General features: G+C 38.6%; 1 non-coding gene across 1 annotated transcript; it reads right to left on the bottom strand.

The window, feature by feature from the left end:
• Positions 1–11,507: 11,507 nt before the first annotated feature.
• On the bottom strand, positions 11,508–11,614 carry LOC111826233. Its single transcript, XR_002829519.1, has one exon. It is a non-coding gene; the product is annotated as a U6 spliceosomal RNA (small nuclear RNA).
• Between the last annotated feature and the right edge of the window lie 12,764 nt (positions 11,615–24,378).

Genomic DNA, 24,378 nt, shown 5'->3' with positions numbered 1-24,378 from the left:
GAGCCCAGAGTCTGAGACTCCCTCCCGACTGAAAACGACAACCGCGCCCTCAGCCACCAGCCCGCTTTGCACGCGCACCTCGGTACCTTTGTATTTTCCACACTGCGCCTCCTCTGAGCCTCGGTTTGCTGTTCTCTTTCCTTCTAGTTGAAGAGTCTCTCCTCAGCCAGCATTCCTGTGGTTCTGGGTGATGTCTGTTCCGTCTTTTAGTTGTATTTTTGAAGTGGTTGTTTGCGGCAGCAGTCTCCGGTGTTTACCTATGCCGCCATCTTGGTTCTCTCCTGTGTCCTGTTTCTTTGTCTCCGCATTTTTTATGCTTCCCTGTGTTGATAAAGTGGTTTTCTGTGCTAAGTGTCCTCTAGGGCCCAGTGGTTCAGCCTCCCCAATTACCTGAGGAGGACACTCTTGGTGCACCCCCTTGTGGTCTTTGTGCACAGTCTTTAGTTAAGCCTTGATTGTTGTAGGTAACACTGGGAGGGATTGACCTCCAGGCCAATTGGCTGTGAGAATCAGCTGTGTCTGCAGTGGGAGAACTTTTGTGCTGGAGACACCCCTCCGGGGCAAGACTTGCTTCAATGGGGCTTTGGTGCTCAGTGAGTCTGCCCCCTGAGTGTGTCCTTTATGGATCTGAGGAGCTGCAAACTGGATGGTCCCACTCTGACCACTGGGCACAGTGGCTCCCGGATCTCTAGGGAGGTGCTAATCTAGCCTCTGCCTGAGGCTATCCAGCAAAAGCCTCCCTGCAGGGCTTGGGCGGGGTGGGTCCCACGGGATCAACAGGGCGGGGCTAGCATTTATGGCTGCTCTCAGTCCTGCCCTCAGAGGCCCTGCTTTCTCAGTGTCCCGGCAATCTTTGTAAGGACCTCTGAGAGAAAGCTGCCCTAGAGTTCCTACCGATGCCAGACAGTCCCGCTTCTCCCATATGAGTCTGGGTCCCCAGAGACTCGCCCGGAACTGGAGCTCAGAACCTGAGACTCTCTCTCGATTGAAAAAGACAACCGCGCCCTCAGCCGCCAGCCCGCTCCGCGTACGCCTCTGTACCTTAGTATTTTACTTCCGTACCGCACCTCCTCTGAGTCTTGGTATGCTTTTCTCTTTCCTTCTAGTTGTAGAATTCCCACTCAGCCAGCCTTCCTGTGGATCTGGATGATGTCCGTTCCGTCTTTTAGTTGTATTTTTGAAGTGGTTGTGCGAGGCAGCAAACTCCGGTGTTTACCTATGCCGCCATCTTGGTTTTGACATTGTTAATTCTTAAAGGGATCAATTTTCAAAAGGGAAGCTAGGTTTTGGTTGAAAATGTGAAATTTTAGCTATTACAAGTATGAAAGAGTTGCATAGTGCTATGAGATACTGTCTATTAAAAGGTTTGGTGTAGTTTAGGATGTCAGAGGATGCATTTTTAAGGAAGTGATGATTGAGTTAAGATGTGATGGATAAGTAAGAACTGATTGCTGTGAAAATTAAATGAGACAATATATTAAAGCATGTAGCAGCACATAGTAAGCTCAGTAAATAGAGGCTGTGTTTTTTACTGCTATTCTTTTTTGACATCAAGATAGGTTTTTGCTGGAAGTTTAAGCTGTATAGAAAAGGGTGAAGGAACACAGATGAATCATCAACATATTAATTTAAGAAGGCATACCCTGAGATTGATTATCAGGAGAGCAATAATGAATAACAACAAAATGTGAATCAATAAAATAAATAAGAAAGGCAGGAAATACAAAATCAGTTTGGGGTCCAACTAATAAAAAGTGAAATAGGTAAAATTTAGAAACTGGGAAACAGGCATGGATTGTATGGATTAATGTTCTTACTCCCTTTAAAGTTTCAGAGTCACCTTTACCGACAAAGTCACTCTTCTTAAAGGTGTCCAGGATATTTGAATCTGAAATTAACCAGATGCTGTCTTTATCCTCAAGGCACTCAAAACCTAGTGTGGGTGACAGATTGTTCTGCATCAGACTAGAATGCAAAACAGGGAGAGATAAGTACTCTGAGAGAGATATGGGCAGTGTGCTAAGGGGGGAACAAATGAATTCTGATTAGAGGAAGGCTTTCCAGAGGATGTGAATTTCAAGGTTTTGCCTGAGACAAGGAAGCTCCTTTTTAGTGTGTATATGTTACCCATATTAATACAGATAGGTCCTTTGTTTATATTTGTAGTTAATTTTAGGATTGTCTTCATCTTTGTTGATTTTATGTCCCTCTCTGTTAAATCTACCTGTACTATATTCCATTGGAAACCACTGAAACTTCTGACGATAGGCGTGGTGATCTGAGCTGAACTTGACTATTATATCCCTGGCATCTAAAATATGGACTGCAGAGAAATATTGGAGGTAGAGGGCCATCCTATACATGATAAGGCTTACATTTTTTACATTCAAAATTGCCCTAGTGAGTTAAGAACCTGGATGGAGGAAAGTATCTCTTGACTCTGAACAGAGGAGGTTAACTCATGAAAATGTCCACTAGATGGCACCAAAAGCTTAAGGATTGTGGTTCCATGGTTCCATTTACCTGCCACCTAGATCTTAAGCTCCAGGGCCAGAGTTTTAAGGCTGGGTGGTGCTTGTGCCATTCATTCGGCATATGATGAAAACGAAATAGAGGCAAGTGGAAATCTTCACATAATTAGATACTGAGGATTGTGTATATTTGGAAAGACTATAGGTATATCCAAGTGTGTGCAAGTATTCAAATTGGTAGAAAAAGATGGATAATTTAATAAGTAATGTTGATTCGATTGGCTAAGTACTTTGAGAAAAAAAATCTATATGTGGATATCTATAATAATAAAAGCATAATATGCTAATTAGACTGGACAGCCGAATGACCTTCTGGACGTCCTTCTGGACAACCTTCCGGACAAAGTCAGGGCTGCGAATATATATATATATATATCTGTGTGTGTGTGTGTGTGTGTGTGGCAAAGGTGCTAATCTAGCCTCTGCCTGAGGCTATCCAGAGTAGGCCTTCCTTCACTTGGCTGCCTGCCACCGGCTTCCCTCCGGCACTCAGGATCCGGGCTTCCCTCTGGCCGCCAGCAGGCACCTGGGACCCGGGCTTCCCTCGCAGCCCCTGCTTCCTCTGGAAGATTGTCCAGAAGGACATCCAGTCTAATTAGCATATTACGTTTTATTATTATAGACTAGAGGCCCATGCATGACATTCGTGCACTGAGGGGAGGCTCCCTCAACCCAGCCCGTGCCCTCTCACAGTCCAGGACACCATGGGGGATGTCCGCCTGCCATAGTGGCTGGAGAGGCTCCTGCCACCGCCATTGTGGTCGCTGCGCTCACCAGCTGTGAGCCCAGTTTCTGGCTGAGCTGCGCTCCCCCTGTGGGAGTGTACTGACCATTAGGGGTCAGCTGCTGCGTTGAGTGTCTGTCCCCTGGTGGTCAGTGTGTGTCATAGTGACCAGTTCTGCCATATTTCAGTTGATTTGCATATTAGGGTTTTATTATATAGGATATCTAGTATCTGTACACACACACACACACACACACACACACATATATAGTCTTATTACATTTCAAAATATATTCCATTTTTAGGTAAGGTTTTTAAAAACTTTTAAAAATTGTGGTAAATACAATTTTAAGATTTACCATGTTACCCATTTTTAAGTGTCCAGTTCAGTGGCATTAAGTATTCTCACTGTTGTCCTACCATCCTCACCATCTATTCGCAGAACTCTTTTCATCTTGTTAAATGGTGGCTTAACTTTTTAAGTGTAAAAATTAGAAACTGCAAATAGCTTAAAAGAAGACATAAGTGTGTTTATTTATGTAATTGTGAGCTTGTCAAGATTTTTCTACGCCCAGCAGCAAACGTATCAGAAGTTATATATTGATTCATTTGATCGCATAAAGACTAAAACTTTGTTTCTACTTAGTTAAATAAGTTTACTAATTTATCACGTATATTTGTATACACATATATTTATTCTCTTGGAAGAATTCGTCTTCATATGGTTAGAGAACTACTCCATTGAGGTGCCTGTTTCCTTGCTGGCTCTCAACCAGGGACTACACCCCCCAATTCCTTGCCATATGACCTCTCAGAGGCCCTATCATATCATGGCAGCTTATTTATTTAAAGCCTGCAAGAAAGAGTCTCTCCAGTCTGCTTGAGCAGACTCTTTTATAACTAATGAACAGAATATTAGTCTTACATAGCATCTATGTAGCATGTTCATAATCATGGAAGGGACATCCCGTCACCTTTGCCACATAATGAAACAAAATCAAGGTTACCCCCCATGTATGTTTATCACGTGGAGGAAACATAAAATATGAATTTTAAGAAGATAGTAAAAATTGGATGAGAAGAGGGGTTTGTGGGGCTTTGTTAAGTAATATATTAGACTATAATTGCATTTTATTTATTTGGAACTTACAGCTATAAAGAAACAATACAGTTAAAATGGTTTTAATATACTTAGGGAAAATATAATATTAGTAGAAATTATGTAAACATTTAGTTTGTTTAGCCTAATAGTCTTCAAATTAAAAAATAAGTGGTTGGGAGAGGTTAAGATAATTTGATCTATATGTTCTTTAAGTTTTCTTCCTGGTTCTAGTGATAGTAACAGAAATAATATTTTCAAGGGATTCCTGTGAGCAGGCATTGAATTAATTTACCTCATTTAGTCTTCACAGTGACCCGATGAAGTAGTAGATTCCTTTTTCATACCCATAGTAGAGGCCCCGGTGGTCCCTGAACCCGGCCTGCACCCTCTCATAGTCAGGAGCCCTTGGGGGCTGTTAGTCGGACATCCTTAGCACTGCCACAGAGGCTGGCTTCTGGCTGGGTGGCGCTTCCCTGTGGGAGCCCACTAACCACCAGGGCGTAGCTCCTGTGTTGAGCGTCTGCCCCCGGTGATCAGTATGCATCATAGCAACCGATCATTCCACTGTTCAGTTGATTTGCATATTACCCTTTTATTACATAGGATTACAGATGAAGAAAGTGAGGCCTTTGAGTAGGTAAGTAATTTGCCAAAGGTTACAGAAATAGAAATCTGATGGAACAGTGTTTTAATCCAATTAAGTTACCTTTATTTACTAGGTTATACTGCCTGAAAAAAGTCACCTGTGCCAAGCATGCCATAGCACAAGAGCCCAAGTCTCTATGATGTCCATCTAAGGAGCTCAGTTCTCACCTTGAAGTTTTAGGAAAAATTACTAAATGGGGAATGTTACATAGTCTGTGATTCAGAATATATAGACTATATAAATAGGATAATAACCATTTAAAATCTGTGGAAAACAAGCTTTTGCTTCTGAATAAGCATTCATATTTCAGAATGATAGAAAGTATTTAATGAGAAGAAATATATTAAAAATTAGTATGTAGATTACTTAAACAAAGATGGCCCCATTCAATCCCTAGTTTAACCCAGTGTATCAATATCATTCTGTAGCTCACACATCACACTTCCTTCATGGAAAACAAGGATAGAACAGGAAAACATCTTGGTTGGCTGCTGTGGCACTCTGCTCTCTACTTTCTATTCTTAATTACTTTTAATCATTAATGTCTTTACTAATTAGGAACATCCCTCAATCATGACAGCTATTTTGAACTAAGAAATTTCACAATGAATATTGAATTAGAATTGATAATGTATGTTTTTTAAAAACCCTATAGTTACTTTTGTATCAAATCCAGAGTCAAGTGCAGCTTTGTCAGAATCTTGGGGCACACACTACCTTCATATTTTTGGTGGCAATTATCTGGATGTAACTTGAGGTAAATCCCTCTCGGTATTCAATTCCTTACCTCAAGCATGCCCTCACCCAAATCCCCCTACTACCTCAGAGGCAGCAGCTCATTGTAAACTGCTAGATGGCCTAAATTCCCCCATTACATTATGATACGGTCTGCTTCTGTTTTTGCAATGACATCAAGATACATAATAGGATTCTTTCTCCAGTCTTGAATTTGTTCCATTACAACGTTTTTGTTTTCATATTTGTTTTATTTTTATTATTGTGGTATTGATGATAGCAGTGTATGGTGTTAGCCTTCCTATTTGTCATAGGCCTTTTTCTCCAGACCTCATTCTGTGTTTGGGTGAGCCTATCTTCTATAGTTGGATTATGATGGGTGTTCCCACCAAAATTAGAGACTTGAGGAAAAGAACCATTTGTATGGTATTTAATTAGGGAGGGTGGTTATCTTGGAATAGTAATAATTCTGGGCATTGAGACAGCCTGAAAATGCAATTCCACTTTTCAGATACTCAGTGGTTTCCAAGGAAATGTCCAACCCACTGGAGAGGAATGAAGCGCACAGGGCCTGTGAGAGGGAGCCCCTATGCCAGTGGTTCTCAACCTGTGGGTCGCAACCCCTTTGGGGATCGAACGACCCTTTCACAGGGGTCGCCTAAGACCATCGGAAAACACATATATAATTACATATTGTTTTTGTGATTAATCACTATGCTTTAATTATGTTCAATTTGTAACAATGAAATTGGGGGTCACCACAACATGAGGAACTGTATTAAAGGGTCACAGCATTAGGAAGGTTGAGAACCACTGCGCTATGCACTTGTGGTGTCTTCAGCCTTCCTGTCACTCATTTGGTACAGATTAACTCAACACTTACTCCTGGCCAGGCTTGTTTCTGAAAGGTGGGAATGTTATTTTGTGTCACGGGTCATGGTCTCTGTCTTTCAGTATTTATCTCAGTCCAGTGGAGAAGAAAAACATAAAGCAGCAATTGCAATCTATCCACGTGTGGAGTACAAAATGAGAATACTTCACACTAGCAGTGGAAAACAAGCTTTTTGCTTCTGAAAGGAAGGGTAATTGAAGACCAGAAATGAACCTAAATAAAAGGCTGAAGTGAAGTAGGGTCTAGACTAGATAAAGGCATTATGTGTTTCCTCTTTTAGGTCCAGTGAAATATTTTTAACAGCAAAACTCCAAAAATACATCATAACAGTGAATTTAAAAATTGCTTTGAAGAAATGCCATTTCTCTGATATAAGGAAGTCATAAATATTATGAACATTTTGGTGATACAAAAATAGCAAAGTAAGAAGATTAGTTCTCAACAAATGGGTTTTATGGCCTCAGTAATAACACTGCTTTATTTTCACTATTTCCAGTAGAGAAAACACTCTACATATAACTAATATATTTGGACTAACTCCTCTGTGCTTCATTTGTTCTGGGAAGGATTAGTAACAAAGCTAGATTTTTGAACTTTCGGGGAGGAATATGCTTTTTTGAAACATCTGATTTTATACGTTTCTAAACAACCATGTTCATAGACCAAAAATGATACCCAGGAGAGGTGAACTAACCAGGACTCAGCTCCTTAAGTTGTAACTGGTGGTTAACCAGAGCAATAACTACAAAAGTAAGAACAGGGCTTCTTAATCAGCCGAGGGCTAATCCACATGCATTATTCCTGGCCTGGCGTGAGGGCGGGTACAGTTTTCCTTCCTCATCCTTTCAGATGGTGCTTCCCCAGCCTCAGATAGTTTCTTTACACGCAGACACTGATTAGTACTTGGCTGGATGCTCCAGGGGGACCCTTTGCAGGTGCTCAGAGTTCTTTCTCCGTGTCACACACTTCTGCTGCTCTGCCCTGCATATGGAGTGGTCTTGTTTCCCATCTGGACTCTTGTCTCTGTACCCTCATCTAAGGGCTTCTTAGTTAAGGCCAGGCTCTGCCTGGATTCTCCCTCCCTGCTCTCAGTAAAATAGGCATCTTAATAGAAAAATATAAAATACAGAAATAGATTCAGAATACATAAAATATATAAATAAGATAATAACCATGGGAGCAATTTAAAATCTGAAAGAATGAGCTCTCAAAGCACTCTTGTTTTGTTCATATTTTAAAGAAATAATTCCCATGCTATATAAATCATTAAAAAGTATAGTCAAACGTCGTTTCTTAAACATCTCCCATCTTAAACAGTTCAGTTCTTGATCAGGTTGTTCACAGAAAAAATGTCTTGGTTGTGGAACCAAATTTCGGTTTTCAAACTGACAGCCCTTTCAAGCTAATACCTCAGCATGACAAAAAGCATCTCTCAGGCAACAAAAGGAGAGAATGGTTTTGTTGCTGGCAAACTCAGCAATTAGCACAATTGTAAAACATAAAAAGGCCATCAAGAGTGCTAATATTACTAAGGGTGTGAAAGAAACATCATAAATAATTGAAGAGGTAGAAAAATTGTTGTTGATTTGTTTTGTTGGTTTTTAAAATTTATTTAATGTATGTGTGTGTGTGTGTATGAGTGTGTGTGTATATATATATATATATCTCCTATATAATAAAAGCCTAATATGCAAATTATCTCCTTGGGCAGTCCTTCTACAGGGAGTTCAACTGCTCGCTATGACGTGCGCTGACCACTAGGGGCCGTACCGCATCTTCATGTGGGGACTCTGGCGCCGTGACTCAGGCCCAGGGGGGCGCGCTAGGAACTGGGGACCCAGGTGCTGCCTAGGGCCCAGAGGTCAGCTGGGACCTGCCCTTCCATGCCAGATCCTTGCACTTAGATCGCCAGCAGGCTTAGAAACTACCCGCGCACAAATTTCATGCACTGGGCCTCTAGTATATATACATATTTTAACATCTTTATTGTTGAAAGTATTACATATGTCCCCTGTTTTCCCCCATTGACCTCTTCTGTTTTGAAGTATCACATATGTTCCCCCTGTTTTCCCCCAGCACCTGCCCCCTATCCCAGGCCTTCCCCACCCTATTGTCTGTGCCCATGGGTTATGCATATATGCATACAAGTTATTTGGTTGATCTCTTCTCACCCACCCACCTACCCCTGCCTTCCCTCTGAGATTCTACAGTTTGTTCCATGCTTCTGTGTCTCTGGATCTATTTTGTTCATCTGTTTATTTTATTCATTAGATTCTACATATGAGTGAGAATGTAATACTTGTCTTTCTCTGACTGGCTTATTTTGCTGAGCATAATATTTTCCAACTGTTGTTGATTTGGATAAATGAAAAGCAATGAGCCAGTGACAGCCATTTCAGAGGCAGTGATATGAGAACAAGCAAGGATGCTGCATGCTGATCTGAAAGACACCCCTGGAACGAGTGCTGAAGGTGATTTTTTTAAGGCTGGTAGGGGGTGGTTCGATAAATTTAAGAAAAGACTTGTTTATTTCTAGATTAAACAGTACATTAGACATGTACTGAATATAAGAAAGCTTAAAACGAATCATTTGGGGGTCTGGAATGGATTCATTCAATTTACATTACTTCTAATGGGAAAAAGTGATTTGGTTTTTGAACAAATCATTTCTTGAACAGCCTTTTGAAACAAATTGAGTTCGAGAACCAAGGTTCGAGAACCTTTTTATAGGTGGACAATGTCTAAGTTCATTTTATAAGCCAGTGTAACTTTGCTACCAAAACCAGACAAAAATATGAAAATTGTCAGCACCTTTCACCCTTAAGTGTATATAAAAACATATTCTCAATAATGGTAAATTGAGCCACACAACATTTAAAGAATAATACACCATGACAAATAGGAATGTGGTTTTATAAAATCTATTAATATAATTTTTCTACAATAGACCAAAAGAAAAAGGTCACAACTGCCTCCATAATTTCCAATGAAGCATTAATTAAAATTCAATATCCATTTTTGATACAAACTCTTAGTAAACCAAAAATATAACAAGATAAATGTTTTTCAAGATACCAGCTAACAGCATTCTTAATGCTAAAACAGAGAAAGCTGAAGAAGCAAGAAATAAGACGGGCATATTACCACCACAATTATTCTGTATTGGTCTAAATAGGAAACCTTTGTAGTGAGCAGCGGTCGCCAACTGGTGGTCCATGGACCCTGGTGATCCGTGAGGTCCAAAAAGTTGGTGACCGCTGGACTAGAATGTCAGCATGTGAAGAAAAAAAGCGAATTAAAAAAGGAGATGAAATATGTGCTGATAACATTGTTATTTACACTTAACTGTTCACAAATGAGGGAGGAGCGATATTTTCAGTGTCAAGACTGAAACTATTTTGAGCCTCCCCCCCCCCCCCCCCAACAGTTTTCAAGAAGAGAAAAATTAGAATGTTTCTAGTCTCTGGTTTTCTGCCTATCACTTATTGCAGTTTGGAATGAAATCATTGGGATTTTAGATTTTTATAATTTATTGTTTTTGTAGCTTTTCTGTCAAAAATAATTAGTGATGATTTCATTTAATTCTAGGATATTTAAAAATTATATAGTATATATTTTGTTTGTTTTTAATAGTTACTGCCAGTTTTTATGCCATCTTCCCTTTTATTAAGTTTTTTAAAAAATTTAAATTCATGTGTGGTAAGCTAAAGTAGAATCTGGAATAGTTTTTAAGGATGGAAATTCGGTTGGTAGAATTTCTGAGTTCTTACATGGTTTGAATGTCTTTTAGTGGATTTTTGAATGAATGCTTGCAAGACAAGATCAAAAGGGTTGGTGTGTGTGTCTTTTTCAAGATTCTGTAGCTAATGCTGAATTGGTGTTCTGGCATTTATTGTTATTGAGCAGAAATCTGATGCCAATAGGACTCTATTTATCCTTGGAATCATCTTTTCATTTAAATGCTGGTTTAATTTTACTTTCTAATTCACATGTTTTATGTGAATCTACCTTCTTTTTATTATATTTGCTTGTGAGTAAAATGAAACATTTCAATCTGAAAATTCAAGTGGTTCTTTAGTTCAAGGCATGTTTTTTTTTTTTTAGTTCATTGATTTTTGAACCACACAATACATTTAAAGAATAATACACTGTGAACAAATAGGAATGTAGTTTTATAAAATCTATTACTATAATATTTTATATCAGTAGATCAAAAGAAAAAGTCACAGTCATATCAACAGATTCCAAAGAAGCATTAATAAAAATTCAATATCCATTTGTGATACAGACTCTTTGGAGAATGCTTTTTTTTTTTCTAATATTTTTTCCGATGATTTCCAGAGAGTGGAAGGAAGGGAGGAAGGGAAGTGAAAAGAGAGAGAGAGAGAGAGAGAGAGAGAGAGAGAGAGAGAGAGAGAGAGAAAGAAAGAGAGAGAGAAAGAGAAAGAGAGAGAAACATAAACGTGAGAGACACACATTGATTGGTCACTTCCCCTATAAACCCTTTCCAGGGCTGGGGAACCTGCAACTGATGTATGTGCCCTTGACCAGGAATAGAACCCGTGACCCTTTGGTCTGCAGGCCAATGCTCTAACCACTGAGAAAAATTTAGGCCAGGGTTGACAATGCATTTTATACGCATATTTCATGTGCTGGATTTGTCCTCCCTGTCTCTAATATTCTATCTTGTCACTCCTGTCTATTTTGAGCCATTTCTTTTGAGGTTTAAGAATTTTTCTTCAGCCTGTATTTGCTTTGTTATCTGTGGTTGTTGTTTTTTTTCTCATAGAAAATCTCTTGTTTGCTGACTCCATTTAAAAATTTCACCAAACATGCTTTTCAAACCTAGTTCATATTCTGTTTCTCTTACATTTTTTTAAAATATGGAACACTTCACAAATTTGCATGTCATCCTTGCACAGGGGCCATGCTAATCTTCTCTGTATCGTTCCAATTTTAGTATATGTGCTGCCGAAGCGAGCACTACAATTTTCTATTTTCATAAATCATAATGTACCCCAAAATCTTGTTGAGTATGTGAATTGGAGATTTTATAATGATTTCTCTTTTTTAAGACAAGAAGCTTACTTGGGGTGGCTAGTGGATGGGGCATTGTTTGGATTTGCCAGCTTGGTCCCTCTTTTTCACTGATGAGTATTTTCATGGTCCAGTCATCTTTGTTCTTACTCATTTTATCTGCTGAGAGGCAGGGAGGCAGGGTGTTTTTTTGTCAGAGACTGTGTTGGTTCCTTTCAAATACTTCAAACACCACCAAACAGGAGAATTCTAGATTTTCTCAAGCTTTACTTTGCCACTTGAGAGACCCAGAAATCTATAAGGGAACTTGAAGCTGTAGAACTAGAAGCAGCCAAATCAAGGAGCATTGTCCGGGTGCTCAAAGATAGGTTTCTGTGTTTACAGTGACAATTCGAGCTAGAGAGCTCTATGCCTTCATTTTTCCTTCTTTGCTTCCTCCTCCTCTGCTCTCATCCTCCCCCTCCTCCTCTTAGTCTTATTTATTTTTTTCTCGGTTTCCTTTTTCAATATTTATTGCAAAATATATCCTACATACAGAAAAGAGTAGAGAATTATTTGTACAATTTAGGAAAAAATTGGAAAGTGAATACATACTTAATTACTAATTAGCTCGAACACAAGAGGTCAGATCCCATGGCCTCTCCCCAAATGTAACTCCTCTCTCTCTCTCTCGGAGGTAACCACTTCCCTGACTTTTAAATAATCTTTTTCTTGCTTTTTTTTTTTTTTTTTTTTACATTTTAATAACCTGACTATGCTAATATGATGTAGTTTTGCTGGATTTATTTTATATGAAAGGAATTAATACTGTATGTTTTCATTTGTTACTTTCTTTTGCTCAATATCATATTTGTGAGATTCATCCATGTTCTTGAATGAGGTAGTAATTTGCTAATTTTCTTTATTTTTGTTTAAATATATTATTGATTTCACAGAGGAAGGGAGAGGGAGAGAGAGATAGAAACATCAATGATGAGAGAGAATCATTGATCAGCTGCCTCCTACACACCCCACACTGGGGATCGAGCATGTCACCCCTGCATGTGCCCTGACCAGGAATCAAACCATGACCTCCTGGTTCATAGGTCAACACTCAACCACTGAGCCACGCTGGCTGGGCTAGTTTGTTAATTTTCACTGCTGTTTTAATTTTCATTTCATTGTACGTGTAACCATAATTTATTCACCTATCTTGGAACAATGTTGAACAATGCTACTCTCAACATCCTTATGTCTCTGGATCTAGAGTGTTGATTAAATCACACCAAACTGCCTTTCCAATGCAGTGGCCTCAGTATATAGTTCTTCTAGTCATGTGTGGGAGTACCTGTTTCACCTCCTTCCAACTCTTGATATCATCACACACTTGTTTACCAATCATTTTGATGGGTACTTGGCTCATTACCAAAACTGTCCCCTGGGTATGTGGGGTAGGGGAGGCAGCTTCCTGTCTGTCTTGCCCATGTACTGAGGTACAGCTCTTTGGAGGGAGGCCCTCCTTGTAGAATCCTCATCCAGAGGCACCCTGGGTTTGGTCTTGTCTCCCAAACCAAAGCAGCCTGGCAAAGTGCTGTTAAAAGTTCAGAGGAGCTCTGGCCAGTGTTTCTACGTGATTAGAGCGTCAGCCCGTGTATCAAAGGTCACAGGTTCTGTTCCAGTCAAGGGCATGTACCTGGGTTTCAGGTTCGTTTCCCTTGGAGTGTGTGCAGGAGGCAACCAATCGATGTGTGTCTCTCACTTGTCTCTCTCTCTCTCTTTCTACTTCTCTATCTCTCCCCCTCCCCCTCTTTTCTCCCTCCCTCCCTTCCTCCCTTCCACTCTCTCTAAGAAAAAAAAATCATGGAAAAATATATCCTCGGGTGAGGATTTAAAAAAAAAAAAGTTCAGAGGATTTGGTAAATGTCCTAGGAAAAATTTCTTCACTTACATTTTGGCCTGATAATTTCTTACTATTTTGGTGAATCTTTGATACATTTAAGATTTATTTTTGTTATGTATATTTTGTTAAAATTTGTAAGTTTTTAAAAAATCTCTGTAGAGCAGATCAGGTGGGTTCAAGCCTTAAGCCTACATTTTTTTTTCTTTTAATAATTTGCATGATTGCCTTTTTTAAATATCACCATGTCAGGACCCTCACCTTAATTAGCTGGTAATCTGTGCTGTGGGCCTGGAATCTTTGTTTTGAAAATGTCATTTCCCCTTATGTTCCAGTAGGATTTATTTATTTATTTTTTTAAAAAAAATATATTTTATTGATTTTTTTTTTTACAGAGAGGAAGGGAGAGAGATAGAGAGTTAGAAACATTGATCAGCTGCCTCCTGCACATCTCCTACTGGGGATGTGCCCGCAACCAAGTTACATGCCCTTGACCGGAATCGAACCTGGGACCTTTCAGTCCGCAGGCCGATGCTCTATCCACTGAGCTAAACCGGTTTCGGCATCCAGTAGGATTTAAATAGGCCTCCTTCCCTGCTAATGCTCCAGTTTACCCCCCTTTCAGCATCACATCAGCACCAGGAAGGAGACTAGGGAACAGCTTTGATTCATTAGGAATTACCTTGGCATTGCTTTGCACTTATTCCCAGACAGGCTTTTCTGTCTCTTGCTGGAAATTACAGTTTGGTAATTTTTTTCCCTATCTTTTAATATATTCTCAGTGTAACTGATAGGTAAAACACAAAGTTCCATAGTCTCCTCACTGATTCTTCCCCCCTTTATTATAACCTTTTGGTCCTTTCAATGAGAATTCAGAAGGGATTGAAGATAGGACTTAATACGTTCATGATGCCAACCTAAACAAGAATTCAGTGTGTAAATGTTCATCTTGTTATAACTTTAGCTACCAAACTCCTCAGCTGTTTAGAAAAGTTTGTACTGTTTTTTCAATTTTAACTTCTCCCTCTCTATTGGCTTTTCCCCTTCAGCATTTAACCATGCTCAAGTCTCTAAAAAAACTATCTTGATCACCAAACCCCCAGCTATCATCCTATGACTCTCCTTCCCTTCACAGCCAAGTTTGTCTCTATTTCCTTATCTCCTGAGTTTTGTGGGTTTTTTCCCTGGATAATAAAATTGGGCATCAACTTATTGAGTTCCTAAAAAATTATTTTTTATCTTCATTGAGAATACACCCAAATTATAGATAAATTTGGTATGAATTGGTATTTTTAAGCTACTGTGCTTGCAGGTAATATAAGTTTTCTCACCAAGAATATAATTTGATTTTCTATTAAATCATATTCTTCATATAGATTTTGTTAAGTTTATTCTAATATATTTAATAATTTTACTTCTACAGTGAATACTTTTTCTTCTCAGCCTTTTTAAATTACTATTTCTGGTTGATATAGGAGGCTATTGATTTTTGTACACTTTTCTCATAAGGTCAACCCACTCAACGCTTATAACTTCTAATAGTTTTTCTGTTGTATCTATAATATACTAAGGATATAGTTATTATAGTTTGCAGGATAGTACTTATTGTCTTTTCCCCCTTAATATCTGTATCTATTTATATTTTTTTATTGAAATGGGTACAACTCAATAAAATTTTTACTAGTAGCAGTAGTAACAAGAATCTTGATTCACTTTGCTGCAGTTATTTAGTGGTTTGCTTCTAACATGAGGCATGTTCTGTACTGTGGGGTTTACTATATTCCTAGTTTGCTAAAAGTAATGGGGTTTTATTTGCTTATTTAACCAGGAATGGTTGTTGAACATTAACAGCTGTATATGGGTTATCTATCAACCAGGTCATATGTTTTCCTTTGAACTTCTAATGGACATGTGTCTTCAGGTAAACCCAATGAAGTCAGTATGCATTGTTTTCTAATGTACCGCTGGATTCTGTTTTCTAATACTGATTTATAATTTTTTTAATCTATGTTTAAAAGTGAGTCTAGTCTGTAGTTTGTGTTTATGTCTGTTTTTCTTTTCTAGTTTAGCTATCAGGAATAGATAAGCCTGTAATGCTACTCTTCTCCTGTGAGTCTGGGTGTTACTTGAAGATAATATGATAATTTCCCTACAATACTTGTTCAAGACCTTATACAAGACATTTGACTGGGTTCCCATGAAGGAAAATGGAATAGGAGGCTGGATAGGGCATTTAGAAACAAAACAATAGCATAAACTATAACAATAGAAGGGCTTTGCACAAAATCATAGTAACCTGTGGGGCATGACCAACTCAACTCCCTTCACCTAGGGATTAATTTTTTGTATTAAAACAAAGAAATAAAAACAAAAACAAATAGTCTGTCCAGACAGAGCAAGAGCAGCTGTGTGGTCTGACACTTCAGAATAAAAGTCTCTTTATTGGAGTATGCAAGGATTTCCCAGCAGAAGGTCCAGCCTCCTTGCCTGCTCACTCCCAAGTCATTATCTTTGTGAAGAATTTCCATTGTGAAGAGGAAGCAAATGGCTGACACACACACACACACACGTAAAATGGGCTGCAACTCTTGACCAACTGTTATTTGTCAACATGGGCCTATTGCTGCTAAATAGTCTCTATTTTTTCAAAAGAAGCTAGAGTATAATTTCTGCGTAATAACCCATTTTTAAACTAGGTACAATCGAATTAATAAAATTTAAATTACTATGTGAGTCCTGATTTGGCTCATGGACCAGTGATTTAATATATTTGAAAAGATGTAAAGCCTTCCAGTTGTGAAATTCCACCCACATCTATAGAGCTTCTAGTTGGCCTCATTCCATTATCATTAAATATGAATGGACAACTATGAATCATCAGCTATTTATGGAATGCCTGCACCATGACCAAGGTAGACACACTGAAAACTGTCCCTTGGGAAGCAGAGATAATTCTGGAAACAGAAGACAAGTTTATCACACATAATAATCTCCTTTCCAAGTCTCATAACTATTTCTGAGTTCTATATGGTCAGAAACTGGTGTCCTTATTGGTCTCCTGCGCTTATGGGAAATTAGATGCTATTCTAGAATGGAATTCATATTGCAAAATTCTACTGTTTTGATGGATTGTTCACCCCTGATTCTCCAACTGTCTACAGCAGTGATTCTCAACCTTCTGGCCCTTTAAATACAGTTCCTCATGTTGTGACCCAACCATAAAATTATTTGCATTTCTGCTTCATAACTGTAATGTTGCTACTGTTATGAATCATAATGTAAATATCTGATATGCAGGATGGTCTTAGGCGACCCCTGTGAAAGGGTCATTCGATCGCCAAAGGGGTCGCGACCCACAGGTTGAGAACCGCTGGTCTACAGGATCAGAGCATGTTGCCCCACCAACACAGAATGCCCAGGTGGCTGACAGGATGATGACAAGTTTAATTCCTGTGAGAAGCATCAGCTTGTAGGTGCTGTGCATTGTCTTGAGGAGACCCATCAAGCTGCACAGGCCTGAGATAGGGTTTGATGACAGGACACTTTCTCTGTTGCTTTTGCATTAGGTTAACCTAGGACATTTTTAGAACTGTGTAAAAAGAAAGTGTCAATTCCTTCATATCTTCTTTCATTATTTTTAGAGTAATAAGACAGAATGAGGCCAAGAGCAAATATTTTATTATAATTGGCTATATGCATTTAAAGCATAATTAGAGTAAATCACAGACTTCCTTAGTTTGAACTTTAGTCTTATTACGGATTTGTGCTTTAAGATTAGTGAATTCTGAGCTTTTAATGGAAGAGTTGAACACAATAATTCGCTTGAATATATATTTTTGGCACATTTATTCCTTAATTAAAGTTCTGTGCCTTTAATGATTATTTTAGAGACCAATGTCTACATTTCTCCATTCAAAACTATTTGCCACTTACAATTGAGTTTGTATTTTATTTGTTTAATTAAAATATACTGAGCAGCTATCAAGTCACAAGGTTGGGTGGTGTCAGGGAGGGGTACAAGATAAATCTGGTGCGAGCTCTGCTCTCCAAATGCTCATGCTTACCATGCTGAAAATCACTGGTCATTTGCATTAGGTCCAAAAAGAATACTATACTGTATTATACTCTGCCAGAAATAGAGTAATTTAGTGGTTAAAAATTGCCAGCTCTGGCCTGGTTGGTGTGGCTGAGTTGGTTGAGCATTGTCCCATGCACCTAGAGGTTGCTGGTTCGATTCCAGGTCAGGGCACATGCCAGGGTTGAATTGTGGGCATGGTCCCCAGTAGAGGGCATGCAGGATGAAGCCATTGGTGTTTCTCTGTAAAAAAATCAATAAAAACATATAAAAATAAATAAAATTATAGGCTCTGCATTCAGATTGCCTTTCAAATCAACTCTAAAAGTCCAAGCTGTGTGACCTTGAATAAATTACTGGACTTTTCTGTTTTCTCGTCTGTAAAGTTGTAGTAATAAAAAGCACCACACAGATTGTTGTGAAGAGTTAACACAGTACTATTTATAAAGGGTTGGGGAGTTGATTCTAGATTTTACATTATATGAAACTTTAAGGATTCAATTATTGTAATCACACTTTGAAACATTTGTATGGTGTTAAGAAAACCAAGATTTAGGAAGACTGAATAACATTTTAATGAATCCGCTGGTAATACCAGAGCTATGTCTGAACCCCTATTCAATTTTCACATTGCAAACAGAGTTCTAGAATTTTCCGAGTCACATTTTCAAGTGTTCTGTGTCATTATGACACTGTCCCATTTTGGGGTCTGTAAACTATAATCTCTGTAATCCTCATTGCCTCTTTCTGAGTGACTGGGATTTTTAAGGCTCCAAGCTTAGAAAGTGATTAGAGAAGGGGGATTTGTGATAAAAAGCAATGCCTTCTATTTCAGGGAATGTTAGAGCGTTTTGGAAATCCATACTCTTGTATGTTCCCTTCAGCGCACAAACCTGGTCTTGCACTGAGATGTCATTTGGTGTGATTTAAGGAAAACTGCTCTGCACCAAACTTCTTTTTGGAGAGACTGAATGAATAAACACCCCAACATAAATAGGCTCTCAGATACTAACACCCTGGTGTGGCTTGATTTACTCAGATTGCTTTTCTAATGTAAAGTTGACCCCACTGAAAGAGCAAATAGAAATTTTGGCGACAGTAGCATTATTGAATACCAGCATAAAAGTAAGGATGCATAATGAGACAGAGGAGAGGAGGAGAGATCATAATGAGTTAAAAGAGGCTGCAGATGGGAAATAAAAGGGACAGAAAGGCCCTTTTGCAAGTCCTACTTCTGAGCATCCCTTGGATATTTTTGTTTCCAGGCTCTGTCATTGACATCTCTTTTCACAGGAAAAACTTCTCTAGATTGTATCATCTATTATTTTGGTTCCACTATCACCAATACACTGGTGACTCTCAGATTTATCTTCAGTCTTTTTCAATCATCAGAGCCTCTACTGCTCAACATCTTACTGCATATCCAGCAGGCAACTCAGACTCAATAGATCAAACACTGAATTCGTCATCAAAATAAATTGTGACTGTACAGATTATAACCCATTGATTATATAAGGATCAATGAGTCTATGAATGAATGAATCAATAAATATAGGAAAAGGAAAAGCTCTTTCTTACAGTACAATTCCAATGAATAAATGTAGAAGGAATGATAGAGTTAGAAAGTTATCATTAGCAAACACTATAATGTTTATTTACTCAAGAGTCATCATAGAGTATAAAACTAATGGGTAAAAATTTAATGAGAAATAAAATAGTAATTAAATCTCCAAGGATCTCCCCACAAGATACTTATTGATTTACAAAGAGGAGACTAACTTTATAGTGAAGAAACTTGATAAGGCACTACCTTAAGGTAATGATGAAAGTTAACATCTCTAGGAATGGTGCATTGTGTTCTTGCTAGGATGCCCTGGCAAGACCATAGCATCACTTCGGTGATATTCATGCCAAAAATGGATAACCCAAACCTAATATTGAAGAAGCATGAGTAAAATGAAATGGAAGGGGATTCTGCAAAATAACTGTCTTGTACTTTTTACAAGCACCAATATCACAAACCAAGAAAGACTGAGGAACTAACTGTTCCAGACTAAAAATAAAAAGAAATGACAGCAAAGTGTAACCCTTGATCCCAAGATGGGTCTGGAGCCAGAAGACCTTTGTACTTTCTTATAAAGTACACTAGAGGCCCGGTGCACAAAATTTGTTGAAGGGCAGGTCCCAGCTGACCGCTGGGCCCTGGGCAGACCAGGACCCCTGGGCCTCTGCACGCCCCCCTCCGCCTGAGTCAGGGCACCCGAGTCCCCATGAAGAGATGCGGTGAGCAGGGCTGGGGCATAGCGTGGGCCTCTGGGCCGCCCAGTAGCGCTGCACGGAAGCCGGGTGGGCAGTATGCTCTCGCTTCACAAACCAGCTCCTGTGCAAACCCACGGGTAGCCTGACCAGCCACTGTGGTCCCAGAGGCTGGCTGTGGCCTGGCTCATGCAGCATGAACCCTGGAGTCCTGGGGGAAGGTAGTAGGGGAATTGAGCAAACTCAGTGGATACCCCGCATTCTCACTGCACCTCCATCCCCGGGATCCCCTCCCCCCCCCTCCCCCCAGGTAGCTGACGAGAGGTCACATTGCATCGCTGGCACCTACTGTGTTCCACGCTGCCCCCTGGTGGTCAGTGCACATCATAGCGAGTGGTCGAACTCCTGGTTGAACTCCCACCCAAGGGGACAATCTACATATTAGGCTTTTATTATATAGGATTATTGGGGCAATTTGTAAAATTTGAATGGGGCTTGTATTATATAGTCTCAGTGTTAATTTTCTCAATTTTGTAGTTATGTGGTAGAGTGTCCTTTTCTTTAGAAAATAACAGTAGTGGGTCATCCTGCCTGAAACTTATTCTCAACTAATTTGGGAAAAATGTTTCCCTACACACACACAATGTCAAATGTTAACAACTGGGAAACCTGGGTGAAGGCATACTGGAATTCTTTTTACTATTCTTGCTTTGAGATCATTTCAAAAATCATTTTTCTGATACTTTCTCTACTTCCATTTCCCCCCCTGATTTCAGCTTTCTTCTAATGATTCCTAAAGGCTCCTGGAAGCAAATTAGTAAAATATAGAAGCAAATTCATTAAAATGAAGGCGTAGCAAAATATGATGATTAAGCTTCTGTGCTCTTGATCAGACTGAGTTCAAAACCCCACCTTATGTGTGGTTTTGAGGCAAGCCACTTCACCTCCCCAGTTCTGTTTTCTCATCTGTTGAATAAGAATGATAAGAAGGCCCATGTCATGATTGTTTCGGGGTGATTAAATTGTTTAACACTTTTAAAATACTTAGCACAGTGCCCAGAACACCGTAAACAACTAAATTAATGTACATGCAATTTCTTTGGAAGGACTATTGAGAGAGATTACTTCTAAAGAATAGGCTGGTGTGTGTGGCATTTTGCTAATTGGAATCTCTATAGAGCCGTGTATGGCTGACAATCCTAAAGAATCTCCCATATCCACTTTGAATTAATTGAACTCAAATAGAATTAACTCAATATTTCCAAGCCATGCAAGATATTTGGTATCACGGGCTGAGGACTTAGTCACCCAATGTGAGGTTTTGATTATTATTATAATGAGTGGCTTTCTTGTTAACTTAAAAACCTCTGCTACCACGCCCAGAATCATCAGAGAGTAGGGAGGTTGGAGGGAAGTTGAGGCAGCTACTTTTACTGAGAGATTCAGAAGAACAACTCCAGGTGCTGCAGGCAATGCCTGAAAATGATCCCATGAGCTATTTAGAAGCTTATTTTAAGAAATATTGGATTTTATCAGGTCGGTCAGTGAAGCAGAAAAAGCTCAGCTTGCCTGCAATGCTCCTGGAATACAAGAATGTATCTGCACTAGAGCAGAGAGGAGCAGTGTGGGAAAGGAGATAGGAGAAAAAAACAACTGGATGAGGGGAAAACACAATTAAAATCGCATGCTCCTAGCCTTCAGTCCAAAATAAAATCCTGTTCAAGTGATGCTCAACACAGATTGTCTCTGAAGGATGTAGGTGGTTAAGAGTCCTGGTTTTAGAGCCAGGCAAGTCTGCGGTGATTCTTGGCTTTATACCTTGATAACTGACAGTGTGATCTCACAATAAGTTATTTAACCTCTCTAAGCCTTAGATACTAAAATATAAAATGGGAATAACATTACTTACCTCTCAATGTTATGTGAGCATCAAACTGGGTAAAATTAGAATGGCTGTCACATAATGTGTTCAATAATGTTCTTATTCTGATAGGAAGCATAAAGCAGTTGGGAAGAAAAAGTTCTACTCATCTTTGAAGATGAAGGTAAGATTGTTTCAATTTTGTTTTGTTTTTTTACTTTTCATTTTTATGGTTACTAGACTGATCACATTGTAAGGTATATAAGTGTTGAATCACTATATTGTACACCTGAAATGCTAACTAAACTTTAAAAATTATAGCTTTATACTTTACATTTAAGTCTGTGATCTGTTTTGAATTAGTTTTATATAAGGTGTGAGACTTAGATCAAGGTTTTTTGCCTCTGCGTGTCCAATTGTCTCAGCACCATTTGTTGAAAAGGCTTCTTCCTCCATTGAATTAACTGCGTTACCTTTGAACCTTTGTCAACAATCTATTAGGCATATTTGTTTGAGCCAATTTCTGGGCTCTCTCTTGTGTCCCATCGTTCTATTTGTTCATCCCTTTGCCAATACCACACAATCTTGGATACTGCAACTATATAAGTCTTGAAATTGGCCTCACTGCTTCCTCCTAATTCTTATTTTTGAAAATTGCTCTAGTTCCTTTTGCTTTTCTACATAAATTTTAGAATAATCTCATCTCATCTATATCTACAAAAAGTCTTGCTGGGAAATTAGTAGGAACTGTATTAAGTTACATATTAATTTGGGGAGAATTGATATTTTTACCATGTTGAGTTCTCCAATCCATGGATCCAATATGTCTCTCCACTTATTTTGATCTTTGATTTCTTTCAGCAGCATTTTGTAGTTTTCAACATACAAATCCTATACACATTTTGTTAGATGGGGGAAAGCATGTAGTCTTTCTGCATTCAATATAATGCTATCATAGGTTTTTGTAGATGCTCTAACAAGTTGAGGAAGCTCTCGTCTGTTCCTATGTTTCTGAGAGTTTTCACCATGAATAAATGATGCATTTTGTCACATGACTTTTCAGTATTGATTATTATGTTCATGTGCTTTTTCTTCTGTACTGTGCTAATATAGTGGATTATCTTGATTTATTTTGGGATATTGAATAAGCTTTGTGTCTCTGGAATAATCTCAACTTGGTCATGAAGTATGTAATTCTTTTTATAGATTGCTGAATTGTATTTACTAATACTTTGTTAAGGATTTTTAACTATCTTCGGAAGGGATATTGATATTTTGCTTTATTTTTAATATACTCTTTTTGTTTTGTTTTGGGATCAGGGTAACATTAATTTCATAAAAAAAATTGGGAAGTGATCTCTCAATTTTTGTTTTCTGGAAGAGATTATGTAGAATTGATGCTGATGCCATTTTTTAGGAAATAAGGAAGAAAGAGAACTTAGAGGGTGGGAGAGAGTGAGTTTGTTAAATGCCTGTGTCTCTGATTTTAGAGGCTTCGGGAAAAGGTGTTTGGAGGGGGAAGAAGTTTGGTTGGAGGTATACCCTCCCCTCCCCCATGCAAACATTCTCTCTCAGGTGCTGTGTTTGGAGAATTATGGATTGCCTTTAAGGGAGCAGAAAGATTTCCTTTAGTATGTGCTGCTGGGTGAATCGATTCCTCTGGTTGGATATTTATCATGTTTACTTATAACACAACAGATTGATTTCTGATCATTTATATAATTATTTAGTTTCAATTTGTTTCTGCTTACAGAGAGAATTTAAATTTTCTCATGTTCAGGGAGGAAATTCAAATGCTATTTGGTTGTTTAATAGCAACTTTGTAAGCTGATGATTAATCTGATAATCATGCATCACTTTCCGTCACACACAAAAAATTTGAGTAAAATTTTAAAATTACCACAAATATGATAATCAACTGTCCATAGGAAAATTGCTACTTTCAGGATCAAATTTAAATTCCTAGTCTAACCTACAAGTGTTTATGATGAGCCCTTGCTTAACTTCTAAGCCTCATCTCTCCCGATTCTCTCTGCTCCTCATAGACAGAGGTCCTGACCTTAGGGAACATGTGTGTAGTTTGGTCGACACTATTCAAACATTCACACAAATAGATGAAATATCACAACTGTAACAAACGTGATGAGGGAGAAAAGTATATTACTATAAGAACATAAAGTAAGATATTTTATGACATCAAGGATGTAAGGGAGGTCAAGAAAGTCTTCTCTGAGGAAGTGATGATTGAGTTGAGATGCATAGGTAGAGGTGGAGTTACCAAGTTAAAGAGGGGAAGGGAAATCATTGACATCATGAGGAAATGTTATGTTCAAAATCCTGTAGCAAGAATGTAGACTAGCACACAGAAGACCAGTGTGGCTAAGTAAAGTGAACCACGTTTAGTTCAGACGTAACTAGAAAGACAGGAATGGGATGAATCATGTAAAGGAATTTATCTTTATTATAAGAACAATGGGAAGCCACTGAAATATTTTAAACAGAAAAGTGACATGATAAAGTATATGTTTTCAAAACAATACCGGGGAAGCTACATAAAAATGGATCGAAAAGGGACAACAGTGGAATAGGAAAGACCATTTATTTATCAGACTATTGGAATAGTGTAAGCAATTGCTGACAATA

The sequence above is a fragment of the Myotis lucifugus genome, unplaced genomic scaffold (genome assembly GCF_000147115.1).
Source record: "Myotis lucifugus unplaced genomic scaffold, Myoluc2.0 scaffold_61, whole genome shotgun sequence".
Lineage (NCBI taxonomy): Eukaryota > Metazoa > Chordata > Mammalia > Chiroptera > Vespertilionidae > Myotis > Myotis lucifugus.
Note: the sequence above shows the minus strand (reverse complement) of the source record. Positions and strands in the feature narration are given on the sequence as shown.